Below are 22891 nucleotides of genomic sequence, written 5' to 3' on the forward strand. Positions count from 1 at the left end.
AATTTAGTTTCTTCCCTTTTAGCCTAGCAGACAAATCTTTATATCTCTATGGACAGTTTGAGGCAACAGTAAAACAAAATTTGAGAAAAAAACGCAGGACAGGGTTAAAGCTAAAAGCAAGATCCTAAAGTCAAAAACAAGAACTTGAAGTCAATAAAGCAAGCTATTGGAAAACAATGTAAGGATTGAGGCTGGAATTGTAGGGTGGGCTGGCCTAAGCCAACTTAATCGATATCTTGGCTGCTGAGTTGGGAATAAACAGAACTGTTTGTATGTGAATAAAAATGTGGCAATGGAACTTTAACTTTTAAGATATATCTTACCTATGTAACCTTTGCATTGAAACAGTATGTTAACAGTGAAAATTGACCAAGTCTAAATAGGTGAATGCATTCGTGAATGTGATCTATAAGCTGTATTTTGAACTTTTCATAAAATTGAAGGACAAAAGTAGTCAGTCAAGAAACCCTTCAGTTGGAGGGATAAAACCATCTAATATCAACCAGCATGCTGTGTATGACATGAGTCAAATTACGTGAGATGTAGCAAACAAATTTTATTAAGCTTAAAATTCCTGTCTTCTATTATGTCCTTTTAGAGGTCTTTTACTAAAAGCTTTAGATAGTGGTGACACATTAAGTGGTTCCTTCTTGTAGAAGTGTTGTATAAAGAAGTGAGTGAAACACAATGAACAAAGAAGGAAAAAAAAAAAAAATTAAAAATTGAAGATGCCTGAAAGGTAGTAGAGTAGTAATATAAAATCCAAAGGAACTTACTGAACTTCATTCCCTGTATTATCAAGATCATAATATTCCCAGTTCAATTTTTACCCGTAATCTTAACAAAGTCGAGGAAGTTTTGAGTCACTTCTGTGGTCTATAATCCACCCTTACAAGATGTGGTATTTGCGGCTTTTGCTGTCAGGTTTATGGTATATTCAGTTACCTTTAGGTTGTTGTTATATATGTGCTGAGAAGTTTGTTGGCAGATTAATTACATTCTTCTGTAAATGGATGGGATTCTGGCCTATTTACGCCCCCTGCAAAGTACTGTCTGCAGGTTGATACTGATCACTGGGATAGAGTAAACACACAAAAAGTGGATGATATCTCTCATAGAGCAGAGAGCTCTTTAAAAAAAAACTAGCTGTTTAACTTGTGTGACTGTCTCAAAGTAGAATTTTCTTGACAAGCAGACCCAATCATGAGTATGAAATCTGTCTACACATTCGGTGGTTAGCGTTCTTTTTGTAGGCACTAAATCAAACCACTTTGCAAAACCTCAGTTATCTGCAAAACCTTTAGCCAATCAAGACCTTTCTCCAAACATTTCCCACCAGGTAGTCTCAGATGCAATCTCTAATTTGTCCTCTGAAATTATAAAACTGTTCCTTTTTAAATTGGATGGCTTTTATATATTTGATCAGGCTGGATGTCTCTAACTTACATGAAAATTGGTGACAGTTAAGGTGATGATAAGGCTTCAACAGTTAAATCTTCCATGATACAGGCATGCCACTTCTAATACTATTTAACGTTTTAGATGAAGGTTAGTGAAGTCCTTAGGAGAAATCTCTCTCAGGGTCTCATCACACTCCCCTGCCTGTTACCAGTCAGCCAATCCTCTGTGCACATAACAACAGCAGGCAGCAGCCAAACTGCCATCCCTTGTATGTTAGCTCCAGCGGAGTTGAGGCCCCTGTTAATTCAAAAGAAGTAATAGTGATCTATAATTTTTGTGGGAAGAAAAAGGGTGTGTGTGAAGTATTAGGGAAGAAAGAGGAGCATCAGCAGTCAGGAGGACAAGACTGTGTCCAGCCATTTCCCTTCCTCTACCCTGGCTGGAGTGAAGATCTTGGGCAAGTTGTGAAGGATAGGGCTGGGCCAGGCCTGGTTGTTTTGGGTGATAGCAAGCCAGACTAGTCCTAAGAATGCTGTGCTGCTGTCTAAATATGTTGTCATTGCCGAGTACTGGTATGTTTAGAAACACTATGCTGCTGTGGAGTTCCTGGGTGCCTGTGTGTTTAATATTCTGTAAGCTTCTGCTTTTATGATGGTTCAAGGTGTTTAGTCATCTTTTGAAGAAGGCAGCACTAGGATGAATTCTGTATTTAGCTTTGCCTAATTTCTGTTAACCTAAACAGAAATTACAACTTTGGACAAGACAGTAAAATGGGCTCAGAATGTGGATTTTTTTTTTTCTATAGTATTATGAGCATGTTTCCTCTACACTTCCCTTGTACTTCCCTTGTTTCCTCTCCTTCCAGTCCATTGCTTTTAAAATATGTTACTATTATATGCAGAGTACAAACCAGATAGTATTAGAATTGTAGCTTAACTGTGAAATGATACAATTTTTGTTGGTATGGCATTTAACCAATGTATCCCATATTTAATTTATGGTTGAAATCTTTCAGAAGGGCAGAAATGCTGGATATGGTGTGTTTGAGACAGATTGTCTTTCCTGGAGACAGGAATCATCTTCCATACTGGTTACTTCTACAGCTTCAAATTCTTCACTTGTCAGTGATAGGTCGTTAGTACCCACTTGCAGTATCTGGTACAGATGGTAGTAAATAAGCGCCAAATTAATTTTTCACCAAAACCTCATATTGAATTTAGAATCTTCAACAATCTCAACAGGGAATGCAATTTGTCTTCGCTAAATTCTGCTTGCTTAACAAGCTGTCAGGCCCTTTGTTTCCTGGGTTCACTCTGAATAAATAGCAGAATATCAAAATACCATCAGATTCTTATCTTCACCACAGCTCTCTTACCTCTAGCTTTTGTGCCATCTTTGATGTGACCATAGAAATCCTATATTTATTCAAAAATGAGGAGATTCAGACAAGCATCTGAACTTACAGATTTCTGAACCTCTGAATAAATCTTCATCACTGAAAAGAACTGTCAGAATCTTCTCATCAGGCAGCTGTAGTTCCTGCCACTGTGTATTTATTTATCCTTACATCTTTCATTGTAATACCTTGGTGCCTCATACATAGAGGTGAATTGGTCTTGTCAACATCTGTGTCATATGTTGAGGGTTTCTCATCTGTGTTTGATAGATATAGAATTGGAGGGACAATTTGTCTTGATGTTTTGCAGTCCAAAGTTTTCGAAAGCAAAACCCTGTACTTCTAACTCAAAGCCATAAATGTGATTATTAGAAGTCTAGAAAGCCTATTATTGTGGGCTCCAGAAGCAACAACCTAATATTAATGGACTTCTTCATATGAGTTGGGCTTAGTTCTATCCTCTGGAGGAATCTAAGCTTGTCATATCCATTGGGAAAGGGTGTAGTGTTTGTCTGTGCCTGATAGGCACATGGTACCGTGATGGTTTTCAGCTGTACAAAGTGTTTCATGGTGGGTATTAATTTTCAATACCAAGCTTTCATTGCACTGAACATCCTTTCCAAAGTCTTGTTTGCAGATTCTGGATATCTTTTGTTATTTTTCCTACCTACTGCTTATAGTGGTTTGTACAGGGTTTTAAGCAGAAATGTTCTGGGACAGCTTTTGTTATACATGTACGCGTGTATATGTGTGTGTGTACATAAATATCTGCAAATACACACATACATATATGCTTACATACATTGATTAATAATGGCTGAATGATACATTGCTCAGGGTTTGTTCCTTTGCCTATTTTATTCTTAGAGAAGTAGCATTCCTGTGAAAAGAGTATGTCTTGAGAAGCTTCTTTATGAATGGAAGTCAAACACCTTCTCAAGATATACATTCTGAAATATAAAAGCAACATCTAGTTACTGGAACATTTATATATGCTGAACAGCAAAAAACCTTTCAGTTCTGTGCAAAACTTGTATTTAAAAGGAAAATAATCAACCCTGTTCTCTATAGTACAAGGACTATATAGATAAAATAATAATTAGTCTGTCTGGAAACTATTCTGGCTCGGTTACAGTTGTTACCAAAGTGTCTAACTGCACAGTAAGTCTGTGGAATGAAGCAGAAGCAATTCGACTGGAAATGGTGCTGTGCAGAAAGAAGTTAATGTTGATGTGAAAACTGGTCCAAACAAAGAATATTCAAACTTGTCTTCAAGAATCTCTTGAGCTCTGATCCTCTGGAAAATGAAATGATCTTTCACTGCAGAAACTCAGACACAGCAGCACTCAGAAAGCCAGTGGAAGGCAGTGGAAATAGCACAGATGAGGTGCTGTCACTCCTCTGCATTAGACCCGCAGAGACTCTGTAAAGAAAACTAAGGATGGAGCTTCTTGGGCAGTCTCACTGCAAGCTGAATCTGCTCTATCCTTCCCCCTTCTGGAGTTCCCATCCATAATAAACTAGGTGGGACAGCTTTCAATTCTGTAAGCATAGCCAACCAAGTCAGCTTGTGGTTAAATTATTTATGCCAAGAGATGAATGTGAGGTTACATGAGCAATGTGTCCTCTTTAATAAAACCTGGATTTGGGGGTGGGAGAGAGAAAGAACCTTGACTAGTCAAATAGGATTTTTTTGAGTGTGGTCTGTTACAAATTTAGTCTGAATGAGGGCAAAGGGGGAAGGGAATGAAAAATAAAGCAGGTTTAAAAGGACATTGAAAAGCCTGTTTTACATATTGTAAACAGGGCTACTGGGAGGATGATGTGGCACTGACTGATATGATTACATTATGCACATAGAGGGAATTTTAAGGAGTTCTTAGAGAGTTTGGGATTTATGGATGAAATGATGCATTATTTTTTGTCAAGATACTGAAAAAAAGAAAGTATTGAAGGCTGTTTTTACTTTTTGCTGAGTGGTATTTGTATTTATTTACTATGTCATCCCTTTAATGCACTGTTAAGGCATTTACAGAATTGTGCTTAAACAAAATGTAATAAAAATTTAATGTAAGCTCCACATCAGAGATGTTAATTGTTTAATGTGTTTCTTGTCAAAGTAGTCAATAATGAGTTCAAATTAACAGGCTAGTGCCTCCAGTTTGTTTTGCTTTAAATATTTTGTTGCACTGGGTAAGTCTTGCTGCTGTAACTTCACAGGGGAAGATTCCACTTTATCCTAGAGTACCCAGGTGGTCAGAGATGACGTGGAAAAAAGGAAGAGAGCAGTTAATATGGACCTCTAGGAAGACTGTTTCTCTCCCATCCTCAGTGTCAATGACTAATACAGTTGTTACCTATCTCTTTGACAAGCTTATATTCATATTAATGTACATAAGATGCCCCTGTCCTGGTTTCGGCTGGGATAATTTTCTTCCTAGTAGCTGATACAGTGTTGTATTTTGGATAACCAAAATTATAATTTAAATACCTCCATCTCAGTGACACTCCCATGCATATCTTTAAAGAAGACCTCAAGCAGATAATGATGCTTTTTTAACTGTCTTTTTCACTTCAAATGTCAATACAGGACCTTGCCATTGCCTACAGAAACGTGAGTTCAGTTAAGGTCGTATGTCAGGGGGACATTTGGGTAGGAGGGGGGTGCAACCTTTCTCTGTCTGGAAACAAAAACCCTCTAATATTCCTTTTTAGGCCCGCAGTTGCTAGTTGCAGAAGTGCCTCCAAGGGACACAGTAATGGCCCATTATTTTTTTGCAGCATCTATTGCCAGCCACCTTGTAGAATCACTTATTGGGGAAAGAAGGATTATCTTGTTTAGTTTAAATCAGAAGTTTTAGAAATCATATAGAAACTTGTCTTCAACTGAAGTAGTTGTTTGGCTCAAGCATATTAAACACCTTCAGTGGAAACCTAGAAAACATATTTTTTCAGACAGTTTTTTCCTGTCCCTGTCAGAGATATGACTCAAAGATGGTTCTTGAGATCACACTGTACAGCTGTGGGCAAGTGGAATTAGAGGCTTTTGAGCAGTCTGAAACAACTTACTTTACTATAGATTTGGAGTGGACAGCATGCCTGCCTTTTGCTTCTCTAGCCATGCAAATCATAGCGTGAGAAATAGCTTCCATGCTTCTTCTATAATGTGACTTTGTTGCACCTGAAATTACATTGCAGAAATACTATGTGAACTCTGGTTTCCCAATGGAAAGCTTAGGTCAGGCAAAGTAGCCTGGAGGGATACATTTGCCTGATTAAATTTGATGTATTCTATGTATCTTTCCTTGCTTCTAGCCTTCTCCTAGTACATTTGTTCTACAACCTTCAAGTTAGCAATCAACTTCAGCACCCACCTATTAGAGTGATTATTATTTTACGATATATAATGTTTTACATTTGGACCTCACTGTTCCCTTTATGTAAACATAAGATGGGAAATGATTAAATTTGTACGTTGAGATACACTGCACCATGCATACGTAGAAAGACAGCTTTAGATATGTGTTCCTTTGATAAATTAATGCCTGTTACAAAATGAAAAAATTCCTGTCATTGAAGCCACCAAATGTACAATTATGAATCCTCAGAGGCAGGCAATTCTTTCATTTCATTTCATTCCCTCTAGTAAAAATAACTGTATACTGGAAAAAATAATTTTGAAAAAGAGGTAAAACAACAGTTTGGAAAAAAATTCCAGGTAGTCTCTTGGGTATTTTAAAAATGTTTGAAGATATTTTTGGTTCAGAAAGAAATTTAAAAATCGGAATTGACACAGATTAAAGACACATCTGTGATCCAAAAACAGTCTCTCAAGAAAGTCTTAAGTCATTTTATGTTTTGGTGATGTTTGATTGCGCTGTTGAAGCCTGGTTCCCAATGTATTTGCTTTTTTTTACTTTTTTCCCACCTTGGCTTCCTCACAGTATTTCCATCCCCCATACCGTTTCCAGAGAGCCACCTTCATCAATTCCCTCCCAGTCTGTCTGGCTGGGCATCAGCCACCCATGTTTGCAGATCAAAGAGAATGCAGATAATTTTAGAACTCACCTGTGTTCTTTCTGTTAGTGACAATTATTAGGCTGTCTGTCCTGTGTCTCAACTGTCAGTTTTCATGGCACTTAGAGGAACTTCTTCTTTTTGAGATCTCACCTGTTTTAAATCAGATATGGTAGAAATTTGCTGCTGTGACCCACTCTGATGAATCCCTTTCCCATAAAACATCATCTGAAAACTAAACAAGACAAAATATTTTGTTACTTTCTAGTTTAGAAAAATATGAATATCAATGCATTTCACAGTTAGAACAGATACATTTCAGTCTTGTAAAATTTCAGCCTTACTGAAATATTTCATAACTCAAAGTTACTCATTCAATTAAAAATAATAAACCAAAGATCTGGAGGGACAAATATTTTGTGGTAAAATGAGGTATTTGTCATGTGCTTCTTGAATTTAAATATTTCTCCAATTAATTATGGAGAAAATTATATTTTTTTTTCACGTAATATGAGCAAAATAATCTGATTGAGTTATACAGTGAGTGCTTTATATTTTGCCAACTATTAAAAATTCACTTTGTGTTAAACCAAATTAAATATTATCTTAAAACTCATTGAATTGACAAGAATATTTTAGCATAAAATAGTCCTTTTGCCTTATCCACTGGCCCACACTCTCTCTTTGCCTGTTTAAAGACAAAAAAAAAAAATTCAAATTACAGAAGAAAAACTTGTCATCTGTTTCACACTAAGTATTCTATACATGGTCTGCAAGAAAAATCTGCAACTTGCTTAATGAGGTATGTTCTTTAAGTGTGGTGATAGAAAGTAATGCACTGGGACCCAACCTAAATAAATCAAAACTTATCACACAGATGTTCAAAGATGATTGAAGCCTGAAAATGCAAATAAGCATTGGCTAAATTTTTTTAAGTGCCTAAGTTAGATGCCTAACTCTCACTAATTTCAGGGGGATTTAGTTGTCTAACCTGCCTAAGTGATTTTGAAAAATAACACAAGCTGCCTGTCTGCATCACTAGGTACCCAAAAAATATTGGAAAAATTGTCCCTGAATGTTCTTAATAAAGAAAAATGACACATCAAAATGTGAGAGTTTTGTCTCAAAGTAGGATAAAAACAATGTTTCAGAAAAATCTAACCTAGTCTTACAAGAACTCATGACAGTTGACCATTCCTAAATTTGTTGTAAGCCACAGTACATGAAATAATTTTCTGCAAACTCTATTCAAATGCCCCGAATGAATTTTATATCTGTCTGATGCTTAACAGGCAAGGTCTGGGCAAAGATAGTAGTCAACCAAACACAACCTGGGTGCAATTCCAGGTATTCACACCATTTGCACATGATATCCCTTTTGCTGTAAGTTGTATCCAGTACAGAAGATGAAGCACTTCAACAATCTTAGCAATATTCTTTAATGAAGTGCCTTATTTAAGAAAATGTGTTGCATGTTAGCTACTCATGTATTGCGAAATAGTGCCTACTGAAGTTTAATTAGAGTAAGTAGCATATCCAGTGGTTCATGTAATTAATTGCAGATTACATATTAAAAAAATCAATGTTTTTGTTAGTGGTATGTGCAATCCTACAATGAATATTTAAGCATCCAATTATCATCTGGCTAGATACAGGTGCACTAGGAAAGTCAAGTGTCAGTTAATATGTCAAACACCCATTCCTTTTCTAAATTCTATACAGGAAATTATATATAAATGTACACAAGTCAAGTGGGACTAGGAGTGAAATAAAAACCAGTTGTTGAAGGAAGCAAGTTTGGGGGAAAAATCATACCTATGCCATTTTCTTGCCATACCCTTTTCCCCAAAATCATGTTCAGCACAAAGAAAAGCATAAGAATTTGTAAAGACTATTTATTTGGATTTTTTTCTTCATGGTAGCAATCAGATTATCTATTTTTTGTTGGGATGCCTGTGATTTATCATTTTAAATAATTCAATCATTCATGTGTTCTTGCTTGTTTATCATACAATACTTGAGAAAATTATGTTTAATATTTTCTAGTAGGGGCTTAGCTCAGAAATGCCAAAGAAAAGTAGTCTAGGATTTGGTTGGTTCAAATTTATGCTTTGTCTCAGAACTGCTATTGTGCAGGTTTGGGCAAATTATTCTGACTTGCACTTCAATTTCCATCTGTAAAGTGGGGATATGAGTGCTTTGTCTCACAGGAATATGGTTGTGAATAAACACATTATAGTTTATATTGCAGTCAAATTCTTCACTTTTGAGACACTGTTAAGTATTTTACGTGGATTTGAGTGTAAAACACACTTCACTCATAATTGAATGTCATTTTTTTATATATATGTCCATATGTACACCAAGATAGTTTTGGTGCAGCAGAAAGTAGGATAAGCTAAAAATGAACATGCACTTGGGTACACAGCAGAGTTTCTAACAATTTCCTGCTATTGATTTGGCATAATGCAATAATATACTTCAGTGAGACCTTTATAATGCAGATGGTGCTGCTGTGCTTTATGCAGATGGCACTGATTTAGTGCCATGTTCTACAAAGTATGGAAACTCTTTCACTGTTAGTCTAGATTGACAGCTCTGAGCAGGAATAACAAAATTCTAAACTGTCTGTCCTTCTAGCTGACTGAATATCTTGAAAGCTGGAAACCAGGGAGAGTCTGAGGTAGAGTCCAAGCCCATGTTTCCATTGCATGGCTGTAATCCTACTACCCAATCATCATTTTTTGACTCCTGCCAGGTCACAATTTTTTGTCAGGTAGTTCTGAATGTCAAGGGGTTCAGTATATAGGTCTGAAAAAAAGATGGTTCTTTAATCATAATTACAAGAATATTTAAAGTATTATTTTGCCCATTCTCTTTCTTCCATAACAAGCTGCAGATGTTATATATGGGTTGTAGATAACAAGGCACAGAAGTGCCTTCACTGTTAAACGACAGAAATGCACTCAACCTTAATGTGCTTGTTTGCCCTTTCAAAAAAAAAGGTTGGGGTAATAAAAAGCAACTTTATTTTAATATTGCCAAAACCCAATGAGAATTGTGAGTTCTTCCTTAATTTTTTTTTTCTCCCTTTTCACATTACCTTTTTTTACTCCATATTCATGTCAACACAGCTGACTCCCTGACTGATGGTATCCCCCTCCTTTGTAGCCCTGGGCAGGTTCCCTTTGAGCAGGGACTGCTAGTCACATCTGACAGTGCCTGCATGAGTAGCAGTTTTGTGAGGTGCACAAATGTGAGGAAGGACCAAACTAATTTTAACTTGTGACCTAATCAAGGATTTGAACCCAAGCCTCCTGAGATAAAAGGCTATTGCCCTTATTTTTCATCTGAAAAGCCATTTGGACTGCATATAGACTGTTCCCCTTGAGAGACAGTGTCAGATTGATGTACTGCAGCATGAAATGGGAGTGTAAATGTATGTGATGTTCATGGACTAGTGAATAGAGCTAGTTTACTATGAAATGAATTACTAGCAAAATAAATGGGCTACCTCTAACCCCATCTACTGCTTTCTTACTTGAAGATGATGTTAGCTCAGCTCCAAATGGGTGTTGATTCCGACAATTTCTTAGTGACACAGACATATCAGTGAAAGTTTAAATGCCAAAAACTTGTTGTAATTTTCATTATAAATATATTAGAAGAGAGGAAGTAGCTTAGAGGATTTAAAAGAATGGAAATTGCTTGTTGCTTCATTGTCACAGTGCTAAGGATTGAGTTATTCAGGGGCTCCTTGCCTAATATGAATATGTTTGAAATTACCCAGCCTTCATATTTAATAGCTGGGGAGACTTAGCGAATCTGTTCCAGCCTTCAATGAGAGTGCAGACAGCCTGTTATCTTGCACTAAATATTTGTAAGGCAAAGCAGACTTTGAGATACTTTTTACTTAATGTTACTTGGCAAATGTATATAGAGACTTTCAAAGGAACCTGAAATGTTGGGTACCTACCACTTTCAAATATCTAGGTCACTCAGGAGTGATTATCAGCAGATAAACTGCACTTTGCTGTACCAAGAGCAAATTTGATGCTTTATGGTGAAAGACTTGGCAATGCAGTTGAAAGAGATATTGTTGTTCACCTGGTTTATGATCTGAAATTAGTGTACTACAGGCAGTTTAGAGGACACTGGGACACTAAAGTATTTAATAATTCTTAAAGCCTCCCTAGATTTAGGGAGTAATAAGAAATGAGATGATCCTGAAGATCCTTTTAAGTTCTTCACATTATCTAAAAGCTAATAGACAGCTTAGGGGGTTGGGGGTGGAAAAGCGCCTTGTAAATTCATAGTATTTTAAGACCTCTTACTGTTTTGGAGTTATGGTAGCTCTTACTCTACTCAATATATAATGGTAGTGCCTAAGAATGAAGACAGTTAAGCATGATAAACTTACAAGCAGTAGCTTTAAAATTAAATTGCTGAGGTCAATGTCTACAACTACAGCTTTTTCAATACTTCATACATTCTTCAGTTGTTATGAAATAGAAGGGGAAATTTAAGAAATACTTTTCCCTTCCTTTATTGAAATGTAATTGGTTTTTCCTACTATAAATCTCAAATGAGCAGATGGTTATGGGAGGAGGAACAGAAAGAAAAGAATGTTAAGATGTCCAAACCCAATATTATGCCATCAAAGATTAGTAGCTCTTTTTTTTAAATGTTATGGGTGAATGTTTTGTTCACCACTGGGGATCTAAAGTGTTTTGCTCTGTAGCACTGGAATATCAGGTTATGACAAATAAGAATGACACAGAAAACAAGACTGAAGTCCATTGCCTGAGGCAGTGAAAGAAGTCCAGAGAGGATGAGGAACTGGTTGCTTGGCAGGTTGAGTTTTTAAAATAATAATGAAAAGGTATGACCTTATCAATGCAGGTTATAATAATTTTTCTGTTCTATGTAAAAATAGATTGAGATATGGAAAAGTGACATTTCTTGCCCACAAGTTCCTAACAGAGCTGTATCAGGGTTGGAAATGGAAACTGGTTCTCATGAAGTTGTCTTGCCAACAATGTTAAAATGTGATTTTAACAAGAGGAAAAAGTTTTTAGAGATTTCCAAAGATCTTTGATATAAAATCTTGGCTTTCAAATATTCAAGTTTTTATTGATTTCTTACTAGCAAATCTTCACTATATATATATATATTATTTTCCTTCTAATTATTTCAGAGAGATTATGTGTTTCATAGAAGACAAAGTGAACCAGTAATGTTATGTGTTGAACAGTACCCTATCAACAGTGACTGAATGGGATTGGGAAGTGGAAATATCCTGCCTTTTCTCATTTTGACTTTCTAATCAGAATCTATACTAGAGCAATGTATCTAACAGAGATGGCAAAGGGTCAAAATGGCAGTGTTATGAAAGGCTTATAAATTCTAGAATCATCCCAGATGCTTTTCTCTTCATTCTTGCTTCACCTATATTGTTTATACTTAATAACACTGTCCTTAAAATTACCTTGCTTCTGTTCCTTCATTTAGAATTCTGAATCATAACCAATAGCTGCCGAATGACAGTTACTATTTTCCATTATTTTTATGCTTTTGGATTCTTACAACACCATTGTTCAAGTACAATATGTAGAAGAAATCTGTGTTTCAAGTTGGTATGTGTTCTGTAGAACAGTTCATATGGCTGTTCTCTGACAGAACTCTTCTGGAAAGGTGGTGATGCTGTCATATGCTCCTTTATCTTTTTTGTTTAGCCTGATTTCAGTGAATATTGACATTAATGGGACTAAAAGCCATCTGTCTTGGAGTGAATTTTTAATTCTGATGTACTGGAGGTTCTCTTTTTTTTTTTTTTTTTTTTTTTTTTTTTTTTTTTTCCCTTCTTTATTTCACTAGGAGAAAAGGCATTTTATTTCAGGAGACATGAGATTGTAATTTTGGAGGGCTGGGGAGTGGTTGAACCAATATTTCATGATTTGACTGTGATCAAAATGGTTGATGATAAATTTGATTTCCTGATGTGGATGCTGCACATTCTCTTGGCATGTATTCCTTGTTGACCCAATTCAGAGTGTGTGGGGGGGAGAGGAGCTGGAAAAGCTGCTCTGTTCAATTATTTTTAATCCTATCTATTGATGTGGTTTCTTAATTTGTTGTTTGTTTTGATAATTTGGCAATCGTCTTTACAGGTTACATTCAAATGTGTTTGCAGTGACTGAAATGTTTAGAGCACACTGTGAGATTAATGTTTTTTTTCAGAGAGAGAAAGGATTTAGGAGACACTACATAGGTGTCTTCTCCTATTTTATGTTTTTTAAGATCAATTTCAAAAAGTAAATATATGTATTTAATCTTTTTCTTGTCTGTTTTTTCCATGTTATTTTTGTTTGTTCAAGGTTTAATTTTGAGAGATTTGACCTACCAGTGTTCCTGTAAGAAGTGTGATAGAAAATTCCATGTTCAGTAGCTGCTTCTTCAAGTCAGAATATGTTATGCCAGTCCAAATTGAGAGAAGCAGCCAACCAGAAAGCTCAGTGAACACATAAGCAGTTTCCTCCTACTGCCAGCTACAGCAGTCAGATCATCTTGGCAAAAAAAAAACAAGCTGGGCCAGGTGCAAACCTACTGAAATAATAGATGAGATGAAACCTTTTTGTCATGTGGTCATATGCATATTCCCGTTTGGCATGATCTGACTCTGATAAAAAGCTGCCTGTGGCTCTGAAAAGTACCACTTCAAGCAACAAGCAGAGTTTGGTATCTATTCTAATTCATCTGTCCATCAGCAGAGTTTGGTAGCAGAGCTATTCTGTGCCAGACCAGGTGTTGCTTGGGTTTTACAGTGACTCCCAGAGAAGACTAATCTGTGACTACCAACCTCCTTTCAGTTAATAAATTAAAATCAAACTGACTTCTTATTGTTTTAGTGGTCAAAAGAATAAGTGGTTAACACTGTAAGTAACTCAGCTCTGCAATTTTATGAGGTGTGAGAACAAATGTGAATTACAGCCTTGGCCTTTTAGAGAACAAGCCCCAGAGCAATCTTGACCAGTGTGGTGCAGATATTATATTGCACATGACCAGAGTACATTTCTTGTTGCTCTGCTTTCAGTTATTTTCCACAGTGTAACATGTGCAAGAAACGTCATCTTAAACTTGAGCTGTTTTTCTTCCTGAGGGTTCAGAAATCTAGGAAAGTTGTGGGTAGCATATTTTTTTTCTAATATACTTTATTTGTTATTCAGTGCTGATGCCACACAATTGAAATTTTCTACCAGTGTGTGTTGATTCATCAGGGTTACTGACAGAAGCAAGGTTAGGAGATACATGGACTAACCTCTCCTGGTTTCTTGGTTTTCAGCCAGCCACCTTGCCAGCTAGATGCCTTTTAGCTGATGTGCAACCTGACAGGCTTCCTAGCTTTCCAGAGGCCTGTGCTGTAGGTTGCTGGGCAGCTAGGCTCCCCAGCTGCCCACTTGATTGCTTGCCAGGCTTCCCAAGATGAGTCTCTGCAGGTGCAAATCCTGCTATTCCATCAAGAAAATAATTTGTTTCTATAAGTGAGGCACTGTACCCCCAGGCTATTAGTAAGGCACTGAGTTTGGCAACAGGGAGTGGAAATCTGACAATATAGGGAGATTCCTCGGAGTTTGTGGTCTAAGTAATTTCTATTAGAAAACCACTTGGGACGACTCAAAACCTGTATTCTGAGGACAAAAGGAAAAGTCTTGGAATATAGAAAAGGCTTACCATTTGGTGAAATGGTTATATGGAAAAAATCCACTTCAGCTTTATCTTTAGGTAGAAAAATTCACTTTGCAACTTCGCTTCAATGATTTTTAAAGATATTTTAAGGAGTTTCTGATGTTTTTATGTTCATATTTTAGAGAGTTCTCAGCTGTGCAGATCTAAGTTTACATCAGAGGACAATTCCAAACCCAGTCATATTTCACGGTTTTTTCAGGCATTTCTGTATTGGAAAGTCAAAACTACATGGTGCATAGGAACCATTAGAAACAAATGTTATACGTTTTCACTCTTTCCCACCTGCCAAGATGTTTTCTTGTTGGCTGCAGCCAAGAGAACCATTACAGATGAAGATTAGATTAAAATAAATTGATTTAGAGTCTACAGGATGCTGCCTTTGGGGAGATTTCTCTCCATAAAAAAAAAAAAAAAAAAAAAAAAAAAAAAAAAAAAAAAGATTTATATATAATTTTTATGTATGTGTGTGTTTTATACATACACATAACATACAGTGCAACAGGATGCAGAAAGAGATAAATCAAACAGGTCTGGAACTATACAGGGAGGTCTGGATTTAGAAGAGGGGTTGTCAGTAGGCCTGCCTACCTGCAATGTGTGTAGCTATTTTATTGATGGGCCTGGTTTTTGTTTTTAATGTGCTTCAGTCTAGTCTTCTTTAGTGTATTACTAATTGGAAAATGTGGGGAAATGAACTTGCATGTTATAGAGGTTCATATCTGACCACAGATATGCCAGATTCAAGCACATTATGTACATCTACATCTTGAAGACCAGCTGGAGATTCCATTTCTGTGCTTTAGAGCAGAACTGTGAATGTGCACATGAAAGGCAATTCTGGCAAGCTCTTCTTTGTGTAATTGCTATTCTTGAGAGATACTTTAAATTGTTGTCAGAGATTTCAGTCTCTATCTTGTAGAAGACCATATCAAAGTGAAACACATTTCAGTCAGTGACCGTCCTTAAAACTCATGGCTTGCCTTCATTCATTCATGTACTTTGAAGCCTCCTTAGAAATGTCTCTGACTCAGAGGTCTCTTAACTTTTCATTTTGGAGCTTGAGACTGTAGTTCCATGTTCTTTGATGCTAGACCAACGCACTGCTGTGTTAATCACAGGTACAAACCTGAGTTCAACCTGGCAAGTCAGAAAGATTGCATTTCTTTTAAATTAACCAAAATGCTCGCTAGATGTTGTATCTGGGTTGAGGGATGAACAGACAATACAAATATTCAAAACATTGAAAATGTGTTAGAACCAGCAGAGAAAGTTTATATAATTAGTGATTAATTCATGTCTTGAGTCAACATTTAAGTCCCATTTACCACCTTATAGAATTGGCTTCAGTTAATAATCCTTTGCAGAGCTTTTTACTGAAGCTAAAATGCAGAACTGGTCATACTGACGGACTGCTGAAGTAAGACTTTTCAATGCAGAATGGTTATGTATTACAGATAATAGTTAATTAACTCTACTTCTTTTGTGCCTCTGAATTTTTCCAGACAATTCAAACAAATAAAAACTCATTCACTGCAATAAAAATATCATCTGCAAACATTTATCAGCAAATGAAGAGTCTGAAATATAGAATATGAAAGAAAGGTGATAAATTCAGAGGCAACGTTGAATACAAGGCAAATCTCTTGATACCAATAAAAGGCAAAGATAGGTACAAAGCTATGAACTGTTGTTAAAAGTCTCTAACTAGCTCCTGCCTCTGATACCATTTCCAGAATCACAGCTTCTGTCACTAACTTCTTTGTTGTCTTATCTTTTCAAACTGTGAAGACACCCTGTGGTAATGGAGGAGGGGCAAAGTGCAGTTACTTATTTTCTCTTCCTCTGATTTTTTTAAAGATTTTTTTTTTTGCCATGTAGTGTATCCAACTCCCACCTACCTTGTCCGATAACATCTGTGAATAAAAAGAAAACAGAACAGTGATCTCATTTTTTTTTCCTTCCATTTTTTAAACCATTAGGGGAGACAGTACTATGGAAAGACAACCCATGGCATTTTTATAAATATTTCTGCGATTACAGACACCTGTTTGCTCTCTGTGTACTAGTTTATTCATTGTCTATTGGACACAGAGCACAAAAAGGCCTCTTTTTGGCCATGGCATTAGCCTTGGTTTCTCTCTATGTAAGTTGATCTGCTAATACTTTTGTAAACTGATTTGTCAGTGGCAGTTGAAAAGTATTGTTGATAATTAGTATAGTTTATTATCAAGTATATGTTTGTGATACTGGTAAAAGGTGATAAAGTGATAATTCCAGGGAATTACATTATTTTTAATAATCTACAGATGAAAATACACAAAAGTACAGATTTTGTTTCAATTCCTCTGTCAATATACAGCCATCCCATTGAACTGATCTTCTCAGTTCAGTCTGTGTTTTCATCCAGCACTTCAATCTTTGCTGACTTTATCTACTGACATGGGCAGCATTCTCCTGGATGAGACTGTGGACTTGTTTCATGTGGGCTGCCAAAAAGAAACTGGATAGCACTAGCTTTTTCACAGCTCAAAAGAAGCACATTTGAACTGATGACTTATAGATGAAAGGGTTTATGACTCCATATCCATGTCTGGATCATGCATCTCCTTTCTAATGCAACTTTTGGTTTATTTATTCAGGTTGAGAAAACACCCTATAATAGCAGCCTCCTGCTTGGCTTCACACTTTTTTTCTAAATGAAATAGTAGTACATCAGCACTCACTTTGCATACATGGATACAGCTAGGTCAAATATTCAAATTGTGTGCATCTTTGTACAGTTTAGAGCATTGCTGATGTTAGATCTCTCCCTGCAGACACTTGTACCTGACTCACCTCTAATTATCCTGTACATAAAGAACACTTAGAAGCTAGGTGAGCTGCATCTAATAAAAGTTGTTTTCAACCTTTCACTGCAGGGCTAGTACGAGAAAGCCATTTCCTGGATTACAGTGCCTAGAAACAGCTTGTACCAGACAGCTAGACCTCATTCATATTCTATGGACCTTTAAATGCTATAATTTAGAAAAAAATAGACTTTTTTTTTCTTTTTAGACAAAGCTTTGAGCTTTACTGCTTAAATCTTTATTTTTTTCTATTCAGTTACAAAACCAGTATTGCTGAAATGAAGCATTCTTTGACCTTTCCTAAATAACCAGATGACTATTATCCATTGACTCCTCATATAAAATCAATCAGATTTAATCTAAAAAAAAAAAAAAACCACACATGAAAAGGCTTTTCTTTTGCATGTTTTTAAACTACATGTTGAAGCTTCTTTTCTCTCTGCATTTTGTATTCATGTGAAAATATTATTTACTTTGCATTAGTCATAACATAAATAAGAGGATGCTATTCTGACTGTGGAGATTCTAGCAGTTTTTCTTCTCAAAACCCTGGCCCCATACATCAGAAATTAACCTTCTGGAAGTTTTGAGGGGCAGTTTGGACAAGCATACTTACTTTGGGGATTAAGACTGTCAGTGTCCACAGCTGAGCTGAGATAAACTCAGACTCTATAATGAATTTAACTCAGACCAATATAATTTAGTCCAAAACCCATAAACTTTCCACAAGTAAGTTTGTCTCCCTGTATTAAAGGCTTGCTTTTGTTTGTGTTTCTGCTGCCATTTCTTGTTTTTTCTTGGTTATTTTTTAACTACCTTGTTAAGGAGCATTTCTAGAATTTACCTTTGGAGAGATTAATTTATACTTTGAGCTGTCATGATTGGTGACTTTTCTCCAATCTCTTGCCTGAATTAAGTTTCAAAATATACTGTTTTTTCCTTTACTAACATATTTTTTTAAAAGATGGAATCTTTCTGTAGAATTATGCTGTTCCACATATATAATCTGTTCAGTTCTGCTGTGTTAAATGACAAAACTATGTTTTTAATGCTTTTTGCTTCTGCTACTATGCTATGGGAATCTATGTACTACTGTTGTATACCACAAACATGATATTTAACTGAAGTCCAATTAGTAAATGCTAGGCATGATCTCTCTGTCCAAACGGGGAGCATCACGCACATCATAGCATTATTTAAAGATGTTGCACAGAATTGCTTTACCCTGTCTACAGTAAGACAGAAATTTCCTGACATTATCCACAGCCAGCAACAACATGAGCGGTAATAAAGAACAGCTGCTGAAATGGCTGTGTTTTGAGGCCCTAATTTGATATTGCATGACCTTTTATTACCAGCAATGATGTGAGAGCAGGAGATATATGAAACAAAGTACCTGCTTACCTTGCAGATCTCTGGTTGTGTCGGTGGCATAGTTACTGGGTGATTGGAAAAGTCTTCGATTGTACACTGGGCATATTGATCTAGAATAGACCAGGTAAGATTTACACAGTCATTTTCAAAGAAGCAGAATTGCACTATGAAGACTATTACAAATTAGATGTCATAGAGCAAACCTCATCCTGTATTGAGCTGTCATCATTTTACTATGAGAGGCCAAATGCTGATCCCAATTATTGCTAGATATCCTGTAGATTTGGGTTGGTGTAACTCAGGGTGTCACCTGGCCTGCAGACTGCCCAGAGAGGGGGCAATTGTTATGTCCATGCTTAACATGGAAACGAAAATTACTTTGATAGCTTGTCGTGGTTTGAGCCTGGTTGGCAGCCAACCACCACACAGCCACTGTCCCTCCCTTCTCTTCTGGCAATAAGAAGGAACAGAGAGCCAGGCTTGGGGTTCGAGATAGGCCTGGGATGGGGGACAATCACCCTTTATGGGCACGAGCAAAAGGCAGACTAGTTAGGGGAAGAAAAAAAGAACATAGATTTATTACAGACACGAACAACATGTAACAGAGTAGGACAGTGAGAAACATTGCCATGTCTTGAGAACACCTTCCCCCCACCCCTCCCTTCTTTCCAGGCTCAGTTCTGCTCCCGATATCTCTACCTCCTCCCCTCAGTGGTGCAGGGGCAGGGAATGGGGGGTGCAGTCAGTGCTGCCGCTTCTTTCATCTTCAGTGGGGGGAGATTCTGGCTCTTCTTCCCCCTGCCCCATCATGGTCCTCCCTCTCACAGGAGACAGTCCTCCACAAACTTTCTCTAACATGAATTCTTCCCATGGGCTGCAGCATTCCCCACACTGCTCCGTCATGGGTCACTAACTTCCTCCGACTGGATTCTCTCCCACGGCTGCAGCCCTTCCCGAGCTGCTCCGGCGTGGGACTCCCCCGCATGCTGCAATCCTCCCAGCTCTGAATTACAGCAGCGGGTTCTACCTTTTCCCACAAGATCCCAGCCTTCTTTGGGCACAGAACCTTGATCATCAGGCGGAAACCACAGGCCATAAATCAGTGTCTGCTTCACCGTAGATCTTCATGGGTGGCAGTGGGGGGCCGCCCTGCCGTCTCACCACAGGATACAGGGGGGTCTCTGCTCCGGCACACCTTCCCCCTCCTTTCTTCCTCTGTTCCCCCACTGACCTTGGTTTTCATGCAGCTGCAGCAACTCCTTCTCACCAGTCCGACTGCCCGTCACCACATCCCATCTTAGATACGTTATCGCAGAGGTGCAGCTGATTCGCTCAGTTTCCAAACAGAAGTGGAGCTGACTTAGAGCTGGGGGAGCTTCGAGAAGCTTCTCACAGGGGGCTGCCCCTATAGCCCCTTCCCCTGCCACCAAAAATACCCCACCGTTTACTCAACCCAAGACAATAGCATACTTTACAAATGTACACAAGAGTAAGATATGTCTGTTACCAAATGGATTACCCTGTAGACTTTGTAGTGAGTGTTGTATTCATTTTTCTATTTTGCAATTATTTGCACTGTAGTGATATTTTCCCTGAGTTGATAGCTCTGACCATAAGGGCTTATTTCAGTTTTGGCTGAAGTATGTTAACATCTGTTTCTTTTATTTGGCTGTATTAAAGAAAGACAAAAAGGAGAAATTTTTTTTTTTTTTTTTTTTTAAAAAGACCACTATTGAGAGATCCACTTTTGACAACTTTTTCAGGAAGCTATATTTATGGGTTTTGAATACCTTCCTGGTTGTATAAGATTTCTGTTTATGTTTCTCTACAAAATAACAAACTCAAGGAGCTTATTCTGGAGGTGAGTAGACAGGGAGAGATCAAATAAATTCCTTGTAATGTCTACTGAGATTTGGTCAAAAAGGTTAGCTTTTACTTGCCTAGTTTTGATGACAGTATAGGTCCTACAGAAGGAATATATCTCCTTTGCTCATTCTCTAATACCAGTTATGAGTAAATCCCATATGAAAATACAATGAAATGTGTGGGATTTTTTTTTTTGTTTATGAAGTATTTTTTTAAATAAAGTATTTTTTTTAAATAGTGAGAAAGTGCTGTTGCTGTCATGTAGTAAAACTTTGAGAGCTTGGATTCAAAAACCTGTCAAGCTAATTTTTTTTATTTTTTGGGGGGGGCTCTTGAGTTTAAAGAGTTCACATTAAAAGTTTGTTAATGTTACTTTAGGATACATTTGATCCAGCTTCATTGGGCTGCAGGCTGCCTTCAAGAGCACAGGAGTTTTAGAGTCAGAAATAATGCTGTGCAGTTTTAAAGTCCTTGGGATAAGAGGTATGGTCCCTAGATAGGAAATAGAAAATGCCGTGCTTTTCACATACCAGATGCTATATGCAGTTTTAATACTTATTTCTTATTTGCAACATTAGCAGCAGAAAAGTGAAGACTTTTTAGAAAAGCATGTTGGTCTGTAGTTCCAGGGCTTTCTGTCAACTGATGTCCTTTAACTCATTCTTCTGTGCAGATAGGCATGAATACTTTTGCTGTAGGTGAAATAGGCAGTACCACACAGAGAAAGGGAATGCTCTAAGAGGCAATAGAGGAAAGCTGCCCTGCCCATTTGACTTTCTCCTGAAGAGCTTGGAGCAATAGGTCCTCGATCCAATCACTATAACTGGTATTAAACTTGCAGCTGCATGTTGTTTTCATTGGCTGAAAGAAGCCATCACTGAGGGTCATGATCTCAGTTCTAAGGAATTGTTTTGTTTTGGAGCCTAGGTAGGCCTCCAGGAACTGCTGATTAGTTCAACAGGTGACCTGAGACTTGAGCAGAGAGTTCTACTGAAAAAACAGTGGTTTTGAGCAAAGCCTGTCTATTATAATTTGTATGTGCACAAACCTGTGAAGTTCCGGAGGCTTTACAGAGCTCTAGTACTCCCAGGGTACATTTAGGATGTCAGGAATACTGTTTTGCTATAGAGTTTAGTAGACTGTACTTATTTAATTTTATGGCTATTTCACACATTCTTTGAGCTGGAAAACTCTGTTGACTCATCAAAAACACAGAATATCAAAGTAATACATTGATCCATTTACAAGGAGTAAATGAATGGGCAGGACCACCAAACCAATACATCAAAACCTGACAAGTAGATCTATCTGTCTGTAAATCTGCACACTTGAAAGACCTTGCCTTAGTTGCACCAGTAACACTGTTGACAGATGTCCTGTTGCACAATGTGGGACAGTGTATGTCCAGCTGGCAAAGAATGTCTATTTATGTTGAATCACAAGTGTCCTTTGACATGTTATGAGCCTGGATCATGTGCACAGTAGTCCTGTTAGAGTCCTAAAATTGTACATTAGTTACATCTTCCATATATATGTATATTCAGTAAGAGGTAAAGAATAAGATAGGAGTAAGAACATATGTTATTGTGGGACCATTTTAAGGAATATTTTCTTGTTTTGTGTAACAGGAAGTCTTACAAGTCTTTTTCAGAAACAAAGCAAATATTCCTTTTCTTAAAGTGCTATCTATTTGTCCCCGAGATCTGTTGAATTTGGTGCAAGGGCTGCAACATGCCATGTGGGAAATTTTCCAGCTTCATCTTCAAAATAAAGGCTTTTACAGTTAGCTACTCAGAAGCCAGTAATCTATGCTATTTACAGTCTCGTCAGAAGCGTTTCAAATAATCTCAGAAGAACATGTGGCACTCCCAGAAGCTGCTCTGTCTCAAAAGTAGGAGAAGCTAGAACTCTGCAAATTCCATTGTACTATTTTTTTTTAGCTAGCTTTTTTCTGCTTTTACATGTATTGGTCAAGTGAAAATATGAACAAAAGAAGTATGTGAATTTTCGATGAGGCTCATACAGTTGAAACATGAAATTACTTGCATACCACCCACATTTTCCATGCATTGTTTGGAAATCCAGCTCAGCGAACTTTCAATTTATGGACATAGCTTGTTAGTTCCCAAATTTATATTTAGTGCTATGGTTATGCACCCTGGGAACTGAAGCAATACCATGTTATCTACAAAACAAATTTAAACTGACCAGCCCTAGCAGGTATCACAACTAACAGTATTAAGTA

This window comes from Tyto alba, unplaced genomic scaffold, assembly GCF_018691265.1.
Source record: "Tyto alba isolate M040663 unplaced genomic scaffold, T.alba_DEE_v4.0 Super-Scaffold_1, whole genome shotgun sequence".
NCBI lineage: Eukaryota > Metazoa > Chordata > Aves > Strigiformes > Tytonidae > Tyto > Tyto alba.